The 15,769-nt window shown below is 46.1% G+C and overlaps 1 long non-coding RNA gene across 11 annotated transcripts in view; it reads right to left on the bottom strand.

Annotated features, from left to right (window-relative positions):
• LOC140709630 (uncharacterized) overlaps positions 1-15,769 on the bottom strand; it is a 65,858-nt gene that overhangs the window by 22,031 nt on the left and 28,058 nt on the right. For 7 of the 11 annotated variants that reach the window (XR_012090276.1, XR_012090279.1, XR_012090275.1 and 4 more), the window contains 2 exons: positions 13,475-15,384; positions 8,490-10,834 (listed from right to left, as the gene is read on the bottom strand). This is a non-coding gene — a long non-coding RNA (uncharacterized lncRNA). Of the gene's footprint in view, positions 1-8,489; positions 10,840-12,326; positions 12,479-13,474; positions 15,385-15,769 lie in introns of all 11 variants that reach the window. The other 4 variants (XR_012090273.1, XR_012090277.1, XR_012090278.1 and 1 more) reach the window with 4 other exon arrangements.

The raw sequence follows: 15,769 nt of genomic DNA, 5'->3' as shown, positions 1-15,769 counted from the left end.
GAGACAAGGTCTTGCTCTGTTGCCCAGGCTGGAGTGCAGTGGTGTGATCACAGCTCACTGCAGCCTCGACCTCTCTGGCTCAAGCAATCTTCATCCTCCTGAGCAGTTGGGACTACAGGTGCACCACCACGCCTGGCTAATTTTAAAAATTTTTTGTCTCACTGTGTTGCCCAGGCTGGTCTTGAACTCCTGGGCTCAAGTGATACTCACTCCTGTCTCAGCTTCCCAAAGTGCTGGGATTACAGGCGTGAGTCGCTGCACCTGGCCCAGGTGGGTTTTTATAAAGCTCAAACCAACCACTTTCCCTTCTGACTTGAAGACCTCTCTGCCTCCCCATTAACCAAAGACAAATCTCAAACTCCTGAACATGGCACCCAACTTCCCTCTTCCCTACCTCATCTGCCCTCACTCCCACCTCCTACTTTGCTACAGATTGTCTGCAGTTCCCCCCCCACACACCCCTAACCTGCGTGCAACTTCAACCTCCGTGACTTACTTGGTGAATTCATTTACCAGGACTATCATAACAAAGTACCACAGGCTGGGTGGCTTCAACAACAGAAATTTATTGTCTCACAGTTCAGGAGACCAAAAGTCCAAGACTGAGGTGTCAGCACAGTTGATTCCTCCTGTGGGCTGGGAGCAGCTATTTTATTTTATTTTATTATTTTATTTTATTTTATTTTTTGAGACAGTCTCACTCTGTCACCCACGCTGGAGTGCAGTGGCGCGATCTCAGCTCACTGCAACCTCTGCCTCCCAGGTTTAAGCGATTCTCCTGCCGCAGCCTCCTAAGTAGCTGGGATTACAGGCAGGTGCCACCACACTTGGCTAATTTTTGTATTTTTGGTAGAGACTGGGTTTTGCCATGTTGGGCAGGCTGGTCTCGATATCCTGACCTCAGGTGATACACCCGCCTTGGCCTCCCAAAGTGCTGGGATTACAGGTGTGAGTCACTGCACCCGGCCTGCTGGGATCATCTATACAAGGCTTCCTATACCAGGTTTCTTTCCTTGGCTTGTACATGGCCATCTTCTCCCCGTATCTCTTCACGAAATGATGAAATGTTCTTCTAGCATCCATACCTCTGTATCCAAACTTCCCTTTCTCTAAGGACACCCATCATATTGGATTAGGGCTCACCCTTATAACTTCGTCTTGACTAATGACATCTGTGTCAACCCTATTTCCAAGTAAGGTCACATGCTGGTGTGGGATTTCAACATATGACATTTTGAGGGGACACATTTTGTGGGGAAACCCTTGGCATATTCTGTTCCCTCCATCTGGCACGCTCTTTTTCTTTTTCTTTTTTTTTTTTTTTTGAGACAGTGTCTCACTCTGTCACCTAGATTGGAGTGCAGTGGCACAATCTCAGCTCACTGCTACCTTCACCTCTCAGGTTCAAGCAATTCTCCTGCCTCAGCCTCCCATGTAGCTGGGATTACAGGTGCCCACCACCATGCCTAGCTAATTTTTGTACTTTTAGTAGAGATGGAGCTTCACCATGTTGGCCAGGCTGGTCTCGAACTTCTGACCTCAAGTGTTCTGACCACTTCGGCCTCCCAAAGTGCTGGGATTACAGGCTGAGTCACCCTCCCAGCCTATGCTCTTCTTGTCTCTCCTCCCAAGTCCTCTCCCACTGCCCTGATAACTCTTTGTTTTTGGCCTGGAAGAGGCCGAATTCACCTTCTTCAGTGTTTCACTGTTGTCATGGAATGGCTGATGCTGTTGACACTAGACTGGCAACCCTTTGAGAGCAGAAGCAGACTAAGGACATTGAGTGGTGAGTTAGTTAAAGTAACATTAGCTGCTATAACAGATAAACCTCACAGGCTCTGTGGCCAAACACAGAAGTGTTTTTCTTTCCCGAAATGGAGGTTGGGTGTGGGTGGTTGGTTCGAGCTCCTGAGTCTCTTCCAATGCCACCAGCTCACTCCAAGGTCACCAAGGGCATCACTACCTATCTGACAATGTGTCAGAGATGGGTGGATGGAAGGGGAGGTTTGCCTGGACAAGGTCCTCTCATTCCATTGGTCAGAACTCAGTCATATGACCCTGTGGCCACACCCACCTGCAGGGGAGGTTGGGAGATGTTGTCACTGGTTGGGCAGCACAAGTCCACACTGCAAGAGGGAAGCACACATCTTAAGGGGACAAGAGCCCATGTTACATGTATGTGCACCTGAAACCCCACACTCTGAGCCTGATGTTGAGAAAGGGGCATCTGAAACCTAGGGGCTTTCTTATTTTGTGTTCCAAAGCTGAACCCACTGGAGGGATATTGAGCCCAACCCCTTCTGTGAGTCTCTTCTCTTTCCTGGACTGCCTGTGGGACGTCCCCTATGACCCTATTTTGGGGAATTTGCTGGAGGACTCATGGCTTGGCTCTGTGTCTCCATCCAAATCTCATTGAATTGTAATTCCCATGTGGTGAGGGAGGGACCTGGTAGGAGGTGATTGGATCATGGAGGAGGTTTCCTCCACGATGTTCTCATGATACTAAGGGAGTTCCCCTGAGATCTGATGATTTAAAAGTGGCAGTTTCCCCTGAGTGCTCTTTCTCTCTGCTGCCTTGTGAAGAAGGTATTTGCTTCTCTTTCACCTTCCACCATGATTGTAAGTTTCCTGAGGCCTCCCAGCCATGCAGAACTGTGAGTCAATTAAACCTCTTTCCTTATAAATTACCCAGTCTCAGGTAGTTTTTTGTTTTGTTTTGTTTTGTTTTGTTTTTTTTAAGACATAGCCTTGCTCTGTCACCCAGGCTGGAGTGCAGTGGCATGATCTCAGCTCACTGCAACCTCTGCCTTCTGTGTTCAACTGATTCTCCTGCCTCAGCCTCCCAAGTAGCTGGGATTACAGGCACATGCCACCACGCCCAGCTAATTTTTGTAGTTTAGTAGAGATGGGGTTTCACCATGGTGGCCAGGCTGGTCTCGACCTCCTGACCTGGAGTGATCCACCCACCTCGGCCTCCCAAAGTGCTAAGATTACAGGTGTAAACCACCAAGGCCTTGGGCTAATTTACAAAGCATGTTCACTGCCACCATCTAATTTGATCCTTTTTTTTAAAAGCATTTTTTCTGTCCCCATTTTAAGGACTGCAAAACTGAGGCCGAGGGAGGCGAGTTGGAGCTAGACCTGCCTCATTTCTGATTTGTCTTGTCAGATAGTTAAACATATTTAAAATTAGCAAGTACAGAGAAAATGAATGTTGAGTAAATAATTTTAATGAATATATCCTATTATGTTCCAGTGAAGGCCTTTTTAAAATTTGATTTTGTTTTTGTAACAGAAGCTCTTATTTCCATGTCTTCTTAAAGGGACTTTACTATTGCATATATTTAAAGCACAATTTAAAAAGAACAAGGCTGGGTGCTATGGCTCATACCTATTATCCCAGCGCTTTGGGAGGCTGAGGGAGAAGGATCACTTGAGCCCAAAAGCTTGAGACCAGCCTGGGCAACTTAGTTGCCGTCTCTACAAAAGTAAAACATTAGTTGGGTGTGGTGGCACGTGTCTGTAATCCCAGCTACTTGGGAGGCTGAGGCAGGAGAATCGCTTAACCCAGGAGGCAGAGGTTGCAGTGAGCTGAGATGGTGCCACTGCACTCCAGCCTGGGTGACAGAGCGAGACCCTGTCTGTTTAAAAAAAAAGAAAGAAAGAAAGAGAAAAAAAGAGAGAGAGAACAAATCAGATTTGAATAATTATATAATGAAGTTACCACAGGGCACATACTTGTACCCTGACTTGTTGCTTGTGCAGACACATCTTACCTGGTCCTTTGGCTGAAAAGGGGCAAGATGGCTGGCCTCAACAGGCAGTGGAGGCTGGGTTGGAAGCATAGGAAGGGAGGAGACACAGAGGGCTGAGACCCTCGCTGCCGTCTCAGTGGTTAAGCATTACTCCAGGCCCAGCATGTTGGCTGCACCCAGGAGCAGCTTTGGGGCCTCTGGGTCAGTCTCACCGGACCCCCGTCTGCTGAGAGGAGCCTCAGCCCCTTGGCTGGACCAACCAAAGGAGGACTGCCTCGGTCTCCAGGTTTCTTTTACATGAAAAGCTGTGCTCAGTAATCCTATCAAAGCTGTCAACCGACCAAGCCCAAAGAGCCGCTGTCTCAAGGAAACAGTAAACCAGATGAAGAATGCCTTTCTCCAATTTGGTTGAGGTGCTTTATGTGTGATCACTCTTACAGTTACAGTTTCTTGGAAATAATAAAATAACTCCAAGCGGACTCGTATGCTAAGGAGCCTGAAAGTGAAGGCTCAGCCATAAAAGTGGGCTCCCTTCATATTTCATAAAGCTGTGGTTCAGCTGTCTGGCAGGTGAGGAATGAAAGGTGGGATTATTTTAAGAATGTTTTATGTTACATCCAGAAGTACCTAGTTTATTGTATAAACAGCACTCAGGCTTGAATGAAGGCAACAAGCATGATCATTTTCTCCCTTCAGATATCCTTTTGGGAGATAACAGTTTCAGGGCTAATTGAGTATCAAATCAAATAATTATCAGCTATTGCTATACAGGAAGGAAATCCTTCTTCCATCTCCATAGTGTGTGCCATGGCTCAGGCTACTTGGGGTTGAGGGATTATTGTCTCTGTGTTACAAATGGGGAAACTGAGGCTCAGAGTGGCAGTATGACTTGTGTAAGGCCTGAAAACAGAAAAGAAACAGGACCAAGTGAGGTGGCTCACACCTGTAATCCCAGCACTTTGGGAGGCCGAGGCAGGGGGTTTGCTTGAGCTCAGGAGTTCAAGACCAGCCTGGGCAACACAGTGAGACCCCCATCTCTACAAAAAATACAAAAAATTAGCTGAACATTGTGGCACGCATCTGTATCCTAACTGCTTGGGAGGTTAAGGTGGGAGGATCACTTGAACCCGGGAGGTTGAGGCTGCAGTGAGCTGTGATTGCACCACTATATTCCAGCCTGGGTGATGGAGTGAGACTCTGTCTCGAAAGAAAGAAAGAAAGAGAGAAAGAGAGAAAGAGAGAGAGAGAGAGAGAGAGAAAGGAAGGAAGGAAGGAAGGAAGGAAGGAAGGAAGGAAGGAAGGAAGGAAGGACGGAAGGAAGGAAGGAAGGAAGGAAGGAAGGAAGGAAGGAAGGAAGGAAGGAAGGAAGGAAGGAAAAGAAAGAAAGAAAAGAAGAAAGAAAGAAAGAAACTGGGAATCAACCCAAGGACCTGGCAAGAAGTCTGTACACGAGACAAGTCAGAGCACATATCTGTGCCCTGTGGGAACTTCATTATCTAGTTTAAAATGGATTCATTCTCTTTAAATTGTGTTTTAAACATATGGAATAATAAAGTCCCTTTAAGAAGACTTGGAAAGCAAAGATTCTGTTACAAAAATAAAATCAAAATTTAAAAAACCCTCATTAGAACACAATAGGATATATTCATTAAAACTATTTACTCAACACTAATTTTCTTTGTACTTGCTAATTTTAAATATTTTTAAATATTTGATAAGACAGATCTAGAATTATTCATTTCATTTATTATGGTAATACCCCAGTGTTTAATGTATTTTCAACACTTTTCTAAAGTGATGTCTCACTTTGGTGTCTTTTTTTCTTTTCCTTTTCTTTCTCTTCTGTCTAAAATTAGAAGTTGGTTTAAAAGATGTGGAAATTCAGGGCCAGTGGGGAGGTGAATCTCTCCTTCTCAAAATGTTTTATTCTAGTTCCTTGAGTTGACTTTTTTCCCCCCAATTTGATTCAGGTATAATTGTGGTATGTAATACGGCACATATTTTTTTAAAATTAGCTGGGTGTGGTGGCAGGCACCTGTAATCCCAGCTACTCCTGAGGCAGGAGAATCTCTTGAACCCGGGAGGCAGAGCTTGCAATGAGCTGAGATCTCACCATTGCACTCCAGCCTGGGCAACAAGAGGGAAACTCAGTCTTGGGAAAAAAAAATGTATACAATTTGATCAGTTTTAACATATTTAGTAACTCATATAGAGAGTCATGTGTTGCTTAATGACAAGAATAGTTTCTGAGAAATGCATCGTTAGGTGATTTCATGGTTGTGTGAAATCATAAAGTGTATTGATGCAAACCTAGATCGTGTGGTCTACTACACACCTAGACTGGATGATGTAGCCTATTGCTCCGAAGCTACAAACCTGCACGGTGTGTGACTGCACTGAACACTGCATGCAATTGCAACACAATGGTAAGTATTTGTGTATCTAAATATATTGGCTGGGTGCAGTGACTCATGCCTGCAATAGCAACACTTTGGTAGGCCTAGGCAGACAGATCACTTGAGGTCAGGCGTTGGAGACCAGCCTTGTCAACATGGTGAAACCCTGACTCTACTAAAAAATATATAAAATTAGCCAGGCTTGGCTTGGTGGTTCGTGACTGGAATCCCAGCTACTCTGGAGGCTGAGGCAGGAAAATCCCTTGAACCTGGGAGGTGGATGGAGGCTGCGGTGAGCTGAGATCACACCACTGCACTCCAGTCTGGGCGACAGAGCGAGACTCTGTCTTAAAAAAAAAAAAAAAAAAAGAAATGGGCTGAGTGTGGTGGCTCACGCCTGTAACCCCAGCACTTTGGGAGGCCTAGGTGGGTGAATCACTTGAGGTCAGGAGTTCGAGAACAGCCTGGGCAACATGGCAAAACCCCATTTCTACAAAAAATACAAAAAATTAGCTGAGCGTGGTGGTGTGTGCTTGTTGTCCCAGCTACCTGGGAGGCTGAAGTGGGAGGACTGCCTGAGCTGGAGAGGCTGAGGCTTCAGTGAGCCGAGATCATACCACTGCATTCCAACCTGGGCAACAGAGTGAGATCCTGTCAAAGGAAAGAAAGAGAGAGAGAGGGGAGAAGAAAAAGAAAGAGAAAGAAAGAAAGAAGGAAGGAAGGAAGGAAGGAAGGAAGGAAGGAAGGAAAGAAGGAAGGAAGGAAGGAAGGAAGGAAGGAAGGAAGGAAGGAAGGAAGGAAGGAAGGAGAGAGAGAGAGAGAGAGAAAGAAAGAAAGAAAGAAAGAAAGAAAGAAAGAAAGAAAGAAAGAAAGAAAGAAAGAAAGAAAGAAAGAAAGAAAGGAAGAAAAAGAAAGAAAGAGAAAGAAAGAAAGAAAGAAAGAAAGAAAGAAAGAAAGAAAGAAAGAAAGAAAGAAAGAAAGAAAGAAAGAAAGAAAGAAGAAGGAGGGAGGGAGGGAGGGAAGGAAGGAAGGAAAGAAGGAAGGAAAGAAGGGAGGGAGGGAGGGAAAGAGAGAAGGAAGGAAGGAAAAGGAAAGAAAGAAAATAAAGGAAGGAAGGAGATGGAACAACGGGAGGGCGGAAGGAAGGAAGGAAAGGAAGGAAGGCAGGAAGGAAGGAAGGAAGGAAGGCAGGAAGGCAGGCAGGAAGGAAGGAAGGAAGGAAGGAAAGGCAGGCAGGCAGGCAGGCAGGCAGGCAGGAAGGAAGGAAGGAAGGAAGGAAGGAAGGAAGGAAGGAAGGAAGGAAGGAAGGAAGGAAAGCAGGCACGCACGGAGAGAGGGAGGGAGGCGGGCATTTATTTGCAGGGTCCCAAGCAAGAAGGACCAGGTAGTAAATTGCTCAAATCCTGGCCTCACCGATGGCTTGCAGGCAAAAGTTTTTAAAGGCAGAGGTAAATTTCAGAAAAGCAGAAGCTACAGGCAAAATTGTGAATGAGTACATGGAAGTTACACATTGGTTTAAGCCTAAAAGGGTGAGATATCTCGAAGTGAGGGCTTACTGGTCATACGTAGACGCAAAGATTTTCTGATTTGCAATTGGTTAAGGAGGAGAAACTTTGTTTAAAACTTTGAGGTCAGCAGAGAAAAATGTTAACTGAAGAACAGTGCTCAGAATTCAGTCTTCAGTTCCCCTTTATCTCAGGCCTTCAGTGGAGGTCTGAGTTTCTGAAACACAACGCAGGGACATATAGTAAGATATTATCTTTAGTTTCTATAGGGAAAGCAAACATCTCAGGAACTCCAACTTTCTTGGTTTATTGCTTTAGGCTACTATTACCTGTTTTTTTTTTTTTTTTTTTTTTTTTTTTTTTCCCCCCAAGAGAGAGTTTTGCTCTTGTTGCCCAGACTGGAGTGCAATGGTGTGATCTTGGCTCACAGCAATCTCTGCCTCCCGGGTTCAAACAATTCTTCTGCTTCAGCCTCCCAAGTAGCTGGGATTACAGGCATGCACCACCACGCCCAGCTAATTTTTTATTTTTAGTAGAGACAGGGTTTCACCACATTGGACAGGCTGGTCTGGAACTCCTGACCTCAGGTAATCCACCCGCCTTGGCCTCCCAAAGGGCTGGGATTACAGGTGTGAGCCACCGTGCCTGGCCCTCCTATTACCTTTTGTTTTTAATAACTGACTTATTTACTTTTGGGGCTAGCGAGGTGCCCGGAATTTCCCTGGAAAAAAAACAGAATTTTCCTTAATTTCCATTCTGTGGGGTCCACAGGCCCCTAAAAAGAGGTTCATGTTCCATCTCACTCCTCAGCTGGTGGACAGCCTCTTCCCTACCTGTGGGAACTCAAAATGTTGGCCCATTCTCCACTGTCGCCAGGCAGCCAATGACCTTGGTGGTCAGGATGGACTCTTAGGATCCGGAGTGTTGGGAGGCGGGTGGTGGTGTTTGGAGTCTTCTTGACCCCAGGGAAGCTGCAGGATGACACCTTGAATTTTCTCTGCAGTGCCGCGGCAACCGGCAACTGCATTTAGCACTTGTTTGTCCTCTCTGTGGGCTAAGTGATTGGTGACACATGGAGGCCCTGATTGTTTCCGAAGGGCTCTTTTACAAGATCTCCAATAAAGTTCTAAGTGGATCATGCCTGTTCAGGAAAAGATAATACCAATGTAAGGCCCAGGAGTTTCTCAGAAGAAATTCCAGCTGGATGAGCTTTTAAGGAAGGAGATGAAGTCAGCATTTGGAGACAATGAATTGGATGGCGGGATATGTCACCGTAACAATGAATAATGAATGAGCAGGAAGAGGCTGTAATTCACAGAGTGGGAGAGGAGACTGGAAACTTTATGGCCTTGTAGTGCCTGGGTAAAGAGTGTCTGAGACATGCCTTGGTCTTGGGAAAACAAACCTTCTCGAAGAAATGCTCTTCCAAAAAAATGCCTATTATCGGGAAGAGTGTCCACGTTTCCGAGAGACAAAGGATTTATGGCTGTAATAGAAACCCTGTCTATGCAACCTCATCCTCTCCATCCCTCCCCTTGCACCCTGTAAGATCTTGCCAGCCAGAATTAGGGCAGTTTGGGGGAAAGGCCATCGCTCCACCCTCTCAAAGGGAGGTAGGAGGGAGGACTTGACTCCAGAGGTGGGGCTTGGACACTGGACCAAACTGAGGACTAGTTAAAACAGGGACAGGACCTGGCATGGTGGCTCACACCTGTAATCCCAGCACTTTGCGAGGCTGAGGCGGGTGGATCAACAGAGGTCAGGAGTTCGAGACCAACCTGGCCAACATGGTGGATCTCCATCTCTACTAAACATACAAAAATTAACTGGGCATGGTGGTCTGCGCTTGTAATCCCAGCTACTTGGGAGGCTGAGGTTGCAGTGAGCCGAGATTGCACCACTGCATTCCAGCCTGGGTGACAGAGTGAGACTCTGTCCCCCCCAAAAAAAAACCAAAACAAACAAACAAACAAAAAGCCCAAAAAACTAAACACAGGGACAGGGTAGAAGCAACTTTCTATAAGATATACCCACCAGTGTGCCATGTCAGTTTACACTGACATCGTAACACCTGGGAGTTTCTGCCCCTTTCCATGACAATGCCTTGATGACCCAAGAGTTACTACCCCTTCTCTAGGAATTTTTGCATAGGCTGGTGCAGTACACACCTGTGATCCCAGCACTTTGGGAGGCCAAGGCAGGTGGATCACCTGAGGTCAGGATTTTGAGACCAGCCTGGCCAACATGGTAAAACACTGTCTTTAAGAAAAAATACAAAAATTAGCCGGGCATGGTGGTGTATGTCTGTAATCCCAGCTACTCCAGAGGCTGAGGTGGGAGAATTGTTTGAACCTGGGAGGCAGAGGTTGCAGTGTGCCGAGGTCACACCACTGCACGCCAGCCTGGGCAACGTGGGAGGAAAGGTTGGGGTATGTATTGCCCCACTGCCTACCTGCTAGCCTGGCCATGGTTCTGACACTCTCCTCCTGACTGGCAGCCCTGTCCTATCACTAAGTTGTAACAGCTTTTGACTTATGCTAAACCTTGGGTGTTCACTATCCATGAACTCCACTCAAACCTCTGTACTCAGCCCTTTCCTCCAGCTCTTTTCAGCTGGGCCCTCTGAGTGTGCATTGCGTTTTTCACCAGGCTCCCACCTCAGCTAGGCTGCCACATGCAGATTTCACTGCTGCTTGCCCATATTCCCTGGGACTTACCTTCTCACTGCACACCGGCCTCATATCCTGCTACCAGTAGCCATGTCACTTTGCCCTAGAGCTTTCTCTGAAGCTGTTCCACATCTAGGGCATTATCACCTTCTGAAGGTCATCCTCAGTGACTTTCAGGAATTAGTTGATAAATGCATGAGCCTGCCCTCTTGGGTGGGTAACTCTGAAGCGTTTATGCCATGTTCCAGAGAGTTCTGCAGTAGGCCAACCTTCATTGCCTACAGGGGTAGCTGGTTTAACAACACACTCTTTATTGGCCACCTTCCCTCCTGTATGACTTGGCTAGGGCTGCCATAGATTGGGTGGTTAAGCAGCAGCAGTTTATTTTCTCACAGTTCTGCAGGCTGGATGTCTAGATCAAGGTGCTGTCAGGGTTGGTTCCTGGTGAGGGCTCGCTTTCTGGCTTGCACATGGCCACCTTCCAGCTGCATCTTCACATGGTCTTTCCTCTGTGCTTTCAAGGAGAGAGAGAGAGAGAGATTCTGGTGTCTCTTCCTCTTTTTATAAGGACATCAGACCTATGAAATTAGGAACCTACCCTTATAACCTCACTTAACCTTAATGATCTCCTTAAAAGCCCTTTCACCAAATACAGTCCTATTGGTGGTTAGGGCTTCAACATATAAATTTGAACAGGGACACAATTTAGTCCAAAATACCTCCCTTGTTTCAGTGGTTCCCCTGAAAGTGTCTCCCGGGATCACCTCCCAGGAAAACTTTAGGACCCTGAACGCTTGTCTTGGGTCTGCTCTAAGACAATGCCTCTCAGATTGTCCTTTCCAGACTGCAGGCTCTCTGACAGCAGATGAGGGTCCTCCCACAAATGCTCTGCAACGCAGGTGACAGGCCAGCGGGGTGAGCCCCAGCTCCTACCAGGGGTCACAGCCTGGGAATCTCTGTCCTCCCATCTTCCAGCCTCTGCTGCATTTCTGACATCTTCATTAACCCCATCGGGGAGTTGCCCCCCACAAGGGGAGAGGAAGCCATCCAGGGGCTTTCATTATCGAGGCCTCAAATCTGGGGCCAGATGCAGCCAATGGGTAGGGTACAAGAAGGCCTTCTACATCCCACCCTGGAGGGCAGAGGTCTGGGCTGTGGCTGGAACAAAGCCTGTCCTGGTGACCCCTCTCAGACCCTGGCCCATCCCAGTCCTGCCCTGGAAGACAAACGAGGCTGTCCCTGTCTCTCAGGGGTCTAGGATCCTGGACACTGCGTGCTTTGAAGGGAAAGATGCCTCTGAGAGCAATCTGTGGCCGCACATTTATTATTGATGCAGCCCTTGGCTGCCCTGTCTTGAGCATTTCCATTCCATATGTAAATTCCAATCCGGTTTCAGAGCAACAGTGGCCCAGTGCAGGGCTGTGTGGGCTGTGGGTGCTTAGACAAGGCTGGACCAAGGGGAAGACATGTTCCTATCTGAACTCAAAGGGCCTAGGTGTTTGGATTTTGGAGACTCAAATTACAATGCATCTGTGCCCTATTTTGTTTTATTCTATTTGTTTATTTTTTTGAGAAGAGGTCTCACTATATTGTCCAGGCTGGTCTCGAACTCCTGGGCTCAAGCCTTGGCCTCCCAACGTGCTAGGGTTACAGGTGTGAGCTAGTGCGTCCAGCCTGTGCCCTATTTTATTTTGGACTGACTTTTGGGGAAGACTCCTTTTTGCCATCCAGGGTCACTTGTGGCTGGTGGGTGGGGAGGGAGGCTGATTGCAATAGGCACTTGCAAGCCCCTCCCCTCCCCCAGAGGCCTGCCTGGATACAGGTCACCCCCTTGAGTTCTGGTGTTAAGGGGAAAATGTCACCCTGTGGTTTGTGAACAGTGTGGGATGGGATGGAAGAGGAGAGGGCTGAAGATATGTGCCTATCTGCCTGCCACTGGCCATATGTGACTTTTAAAGTTAAAATTAAATACAATTTTTATTTATTTATTCATTTATTTACTTTTTGAGATGGAGTCTTGCTCTGTCATCCAGGCTGTAGTGCAGTGGCATGATCTTGGTTCACTGTAGTCTCTGCCTCCTGGGTTCAAGCGACTCTCATGCCTCAGCCTCCCATTAGCCCTATTTCCAGGGCTTAGTAGCCACAGGTGGCTGCTGTATTGGACGGCACAAATATAGAACATTTCCATCCTCATAGAAAGTTCAAAATTAGCTGAGCACAGTGGTGTTTGCCTGTAGTCCCAGCTACTCAGGAGGCTGAGGTGGGAGAATCACTTGATCCCAGGAAGTCAAGCCTGCAGTGAGCTGTGACTGCACCACTGCATGCCAGCCTGGGTGACAGCACGAGATCCTGTCTCTAAACAAGAAAAGAAACAAAGAAAAAAGGAAGTTCCATGGCCCATGCTGGGCTAGTGCATGCAGCCTTGCTTGGTTCACATATGTGAGCACATGAAAGGTGGTTCTCAGCCTTCATGGAAAGGCAGGGCTCCCTGGATGCTTGCTAAAAATGTAGCTACATGGAGTGGGCAGCTCTTGGCCTGGCCTGTGAGAGCCTGTGCCCTTCTCATCTCCATTATGTCCTGCCTTCTGCTCTGCTCCTGGCCTCAAAGGATGATCCTTCCAGGGTCCCTAATGCTAGGCTGGCCCAAGGGTGGATCTGTCAGCCACCCTCAAACCCTAACTAGGGGAAGGGAATGGAAGTAAAAATGGGGTTCTGCGCTGCTGCCCTTCTCCAGAGCCTGTGTGGTTCATGGGTAATACAGCCCTGGGGCTGTGCCCAGAGCAGAGTACGTGTGTCCTGGGAGAATGGCCAGAGGTTTACAGGGAATCAGTATGTTAGACTTTTAGGGGCTAAATTGTGTCCCTTCAAAGTCCATCTGCTGTAGTTCCAACCGCCACAACCTCAGAGCATGACTGCATTTGGAGATGGGGTCTAAAAAAAATGTAGCTACTTGGAGCCTACCCCTAGAGTTTCTCATTCCCTGGGTCTGCACTGGGTTCAGGAACATCAATTCAAAAAACTCCCAAGGTGACTTTTAAAAACTTTTTATTTTGAGTTCATTTGAAACGTACAGAAAAGCTGCAAAAATGGTACAGAGAGTTCCCAGATCCCCCCTCACCCAGCTTCGCCTCTAAGCAGACCGTACTTACATTGCATGATTTTCTGTGCTAATGTTCATTTTCTGTTCCAGGATCTCACCCAGACCACATGCATTTAGTGGTTATTTCTCTTGATTCCCTTCTAATCTGAAGCCCTCAGGAGATTCTAATAGGGTGTCTCAGGGACTTCATCCTGGGAGATGCTGAGGAACTGGGACCCAGGATGGGCAAAGCGCTGATGAGGAGGAGAGAGAGAGGGAAGATGCAAGGGAAGTGGCGTTTTAGAGAACAGGCTACTGTGGTGTGTGTGAATGTGTGTGTCGGTTTGCATACATGTCTAGGTGCACATGTGCGTGTGTCGATTTGGGGGTGCACATGTGTATGTGTGTGTGCATGTGTAGGTACATGTATGTGTGCATGTGTGTGTGCACGTGTGTCTGCATATGTGTAGCTTCCTGTGTCTCTTTGTGTGCAAATACGTGTGTGTGTAAAATTGGGAGGGTGATGGCTGTAGGGTGGGAGGAGGAGAAACTCCTAGAGAAAAATCCAGTATCTCTCTTCTACCAAGTAGACAGAGAGAGACGGAGACAGAGACAGAGTCTCACTCTGTCACCCAGGCTGGAGTGCAGTGGCATGATTTCACCTCACTGCAGCCTCCACCTTCCAGATTCAAATGATTCTCATGCCTCAACCTCCCGAGTAGTTGGAATTACAAGCGTGTGCCACCATGCCTAGCTAAATTTTCTTTTTCTTTTTTAGTATTTTTGGTAGAGACCCCATCTCTAGTGTGCCAGGCTTGTGTTAAGTGTAAGCCATTTTACACTCCTACAGCAATATGTGAAATGTTCTAGCACTGGAGACACAGAAGTAAACAAAATCAAAGTATTTATCCTTTATCACTATCAGCTGAAATAATATTTCTGGGCCAGTTTACTCTATCAGCATAACTTTCAGCAAGAGTTGAGGCATCGTGAATTGCACTTATACAATAATATGGAGATTAATGTTGATTTCAAATGCAAAGGAAATCGCACTCTTTCCTTTCACCAGCAAACATACACATTCTTTATGCTTCCTGGCTTAGGTAGTTTCAAACCAGAACTCACAATACCGCTTATTTGTTTAAAAACAAAGATTAAACATCAACACATCCACTGCAGTTTCAAGTAGCAAACTTAATGCATATTTATTTTGCTACAGGGCTTGGATGTTGAGAGAATTCCTAAATCCTTCTAATGCCAAAATGGCAAAGGAAAATATGAAATACCATTAAAAGAATTAATTATAAGCTTTGGCCTAAAATACCACACATTGACTCAGATTCTTTTTACTTTCATATGCCATAAGAATTTTTTTTTTTTTTATTAAATTGACCTTATCTGGTAAACCCAAGACTCAAGGCTGCAAACACATTATGATGCCTTTGTTCTCGTAACCCTTTTACTATCTTACGTAGTTTTCAGGAAGCTAGACTTAAAAACAATGATAACACAGTATCACTTTACACAAAACATTTTTTCTTCCTTCTAAGAGTTTAAAAATATTTCCTAATGAATCCAAATGGGATTCATTTGAGTTAGGGAGTAAAGTAAGATTGCTTACCTGATTCTTGTTGAAGAGAGAAGAAAAATGTATTGGGAGAATTTATTTATTTAGGCTGCTTAAATTTAAGGGAAATGTCTCCTACCCCCTTTAACCCAGATGGGCTGCTCATTAGCTAGACTGAATCACAGAGCAAAAGAAGAAAGAGTCCCAAATGTACATGAAGGGTTTAATTCACTTCCTGTAGTCCAGGGCTGAGTGGAGATGGCAATGGGAACATCTGGAACATAGATGAACATATTTTCCTGAGGGAGGCTGGAAATGGTATGATTCCTTTCTGATAGAGTCTCAAATATGCAGTCTTTTTGCACTTTTCATTCAGCTAACAGAAGGCTATCCCAGGTGTGAACATCAGGATTCTAGGGGGAATAAATGATTAAGTAAGATGAAAGGGCCAATAAGAATTGTAGCTCAAAGCTGCACTGAACCTAATCTGTTGAGAATGTATCCTTGGAGAACTTGTCTAATTTCTAACCCTCTAATTTCAGTGGCTTCTCCATCTCAGAACCTGTAATAGTGCTGGGAGAGAGGTCTGTTCCTTTATAATTTCACTTTAACTCCCACCAAGTGGTATTATAGAGCCTGCAAAACAAAAACAAAAACAAAAACAAAAACAAAAACCTAAACCTCTCCCCACCATTTCTGTGACACTTCCATCTGCGAATCCAGATGGAAGAATTTCAGGAAGTCTGGAATGTGTAGACATTTCAGACACAAATTCCCACTTTCCTTTGCATTAAAAAC

The sequence above is a fragment of the Chlorocebus sabaeus genome, chromosome 21 (assembly GCF_047675955.1).
Source record: "Chlorocebus sabaeus isolate Y175 chromosome 21, mChlSab1.0.hap1, whole genome shotgun sequence".
Lineage (NCBI taxonomy): Eukaryota > Metazoa > Chordata > Mammalia > Primates > Cercopithecidae > Chlorocebus > Chlorocebus sabaeus.
This window is presented reverse-complemented; position numbering and strand designations above follow the sequence as displayed.